This window comes from Arvicanthis niloticus, chromosome 26 (genome assembly GCF_011762505.2).
Source record: "Arvicanthis niloticus isolate mArvNil1 chromosome 26, mArvNil1.pat.X, whole genome shotgun sequence".
NCBI lineage: Eukaryota > Metazoa > Chordata > Mammalia > Rodentia > Muridae > Arvicanthis > Arvicanthis niloticus.
In genome coordinates, this window is record NC_133434.1 from 10,186,963 (window position 1) to 10,189,462 (window position 2,500).

Sequence of the window (2,500 nt, forward strand, 5' to 3'; positions counted from 1 at the left end):
CCAGAGGACTGAAATTTAGGTCACAGCATTCATATTGAGTAACTTACCACTACCTGTAACTTTAACAACAGAGAAGCCAACACCCATTCCGGTTTCCACAGGCCCCAACAAGTACATATGCCCACATATAGACACATATGTATATATCATTCAAAATAAAATAGATTTATCTTTACCCAAATAAAAGTGATTTGTGCCTATCATGAGGGATGTCACCATTACAAAACGTTTTCAGAAAACCCTCATGTTTGCCCACATAACCAAGCAAACCCAGCTGAATTTCCCCGTTGGGCTCCTAAAAATTCTTCCTCCATTTTCTCCATTCTGCCCTGGGATTCTGGAGACTGCTCTCTGTGGGATCAGCCATAATTTTCTCCCTGTATCTGTCCAAGAGAAGGCAGGGGCTGGAAACACGAGGGCAAATGGTAAGCAAGGAGGGGGTATTTGTTCCGTAGGTGCATGCACACATTTGTGCATGTGTGTTTGTGTGTGTGTGTGTGTGTGTGTGCATGTGTGTGTGTGTAATTACTCTTCCTCAGGCCTTGGTGGTCACAGTTCCAAGCTTTGGCTTGCCTACTCTGTGAGCACAACATTTCTAGTTGTTCTATGTGATTGTTTGAATGATATGGTCCCATAGGCTCATATATTTGAATAGCTGATCCCTCGTTGATAGAACTAACTACTTGGGTAGAGTAGAAAGGTGTGGCCTTGTTGGAGGAATGTTGCTGGAAACAAGCTTTAAGGTTTCAGAAGCCCATGTCATTCCCAGTCATCGTCATCTTCATCATCACCATCATCTCTCTTCCTCCCTCCCTTCTTCCCTCCCTTCTCCATCTTTCCACCTCCTGCCTATAGATCAGATAAAAGCTCTCAGTTACTTCTCTAGAGCCAGACCCGCCTGTCTGTTATCATGCCTCCCACCATGATACAAACCCTCTAGAACTTGGAGCTCCAAGCTAAATCCTTTCTTTTATAAACTGTCTGATCCTGTGTTTTGTCATGGCAATAGAAAGTTAAATGGGACAGCTTACCTTAGTCCTCCCAACACCCCTTTTACAAGAAGTCCCTTCATTAAATTTCCTCCAGCATCTTATTTGAATGTGCTGTCTGACTTTGTCCCTGCCTGCCATCTACATTAACATCATCAGGAGAAGTGGATATGAATACTCCAGATTCACACTATTCCTCATGGGCTTCTTATAGGTCACCTTTCATGATCTGAGCACACTGGAATCCTATTTCTTTCTAAAGAGTGGATTCTAAACTCATCTATACATCTAATTCATCCTGGTCTTTAAAAAAAAAGACAAGGGACTCAAAGCACGTAAAATACACTGTCTTGAAGCTTGTAAGTTATTTTCACCATTTGAACTTACTTTAGGTCTCCTGCCAAATCTCTCTTATTGCGATTTCAGACATTGTGTATACAGGTGCTTGAGGAAAGTCATTTGTGTTCCCTCAGCTAGCCTCCCCTGGGGAGGAGAGAGAGATAAAAAGGGCTTTGCCAAACCTTCACGTTGTACAAGATGAAGCCCAAGAGAGGAAACTCACCACTGCTCAAAAGAAAGGGGGTGAAACTGACACAAGACAGGATGTTAAGGGAATGTAGGTCTTCATTAGTCTGGTGTCTGCCAGATGCTGTGTTAAATACTGGCTGGACATCCTTTCTCATATCAGCCACACAAGGCTAGGGTTTTGGCACAATTCATCTACAGAGGAGGAAATTGACAAATCTGAGATAGAAATCCATCCCATGAGTTCAAAGTCCCAGATTTCTGTCTGTCAGTCAGGGAGACAGGTGGAGCCATAACGACTGCACGGAGCTCAAGTCCCGGGAACAGGGCCAACAATCAGAGAGCAGCTGGATTCCTTTAAGTGTCCAAATAATACCTGGTGTTAGTTTGAATGAGAACATCCTCCATGGGCTCAGAACACTTGGTCCCCTATCAGTGGTGCTGTGGGGGGAAGGTTGTGAGGCTTTATTGATGGATAGGACCTTGGTGGAGGATCTTAATGTCACTGGGGGTGGGTTTTTTCTCTTTATAGTCTTTCCCTGCTTCCTGTTTGCTCTCTGTTTTCTTCTTTCATTTGAAGGTGTGAGTCTTAGCTTCCTGCTCCTGCAGCCATGACTCTTCCCAGCCACGCTAGACTCGTATCCTTCTGAAATATAAGCTAAAATAAACAGAAATTTAACTAACACACACCTCAATTCAAACAGTTCACATCATGGGGGATTAAAAAAAAAATCCAGACGTGTCGATTGAGCCAGTTTTGTTTAAAGAACTGGCAGAGGAGTAGAGAACGAAGGTGTTCATCAGGAACACCTAAGTGGAAGGCAGGAGTAGTCACACGGAAGGAAATGGTCTCTGGCACTTCAGAGCTGGAGGCTACAATGAATGGGTGTCCTGAACTGTTAGCTTCCCTTCAGGCATTCATTTACTCATTCACCAAAATAATTATTGAGTCAAGAACTATATGTGGTCAAAAGGCAAAGTCCTTG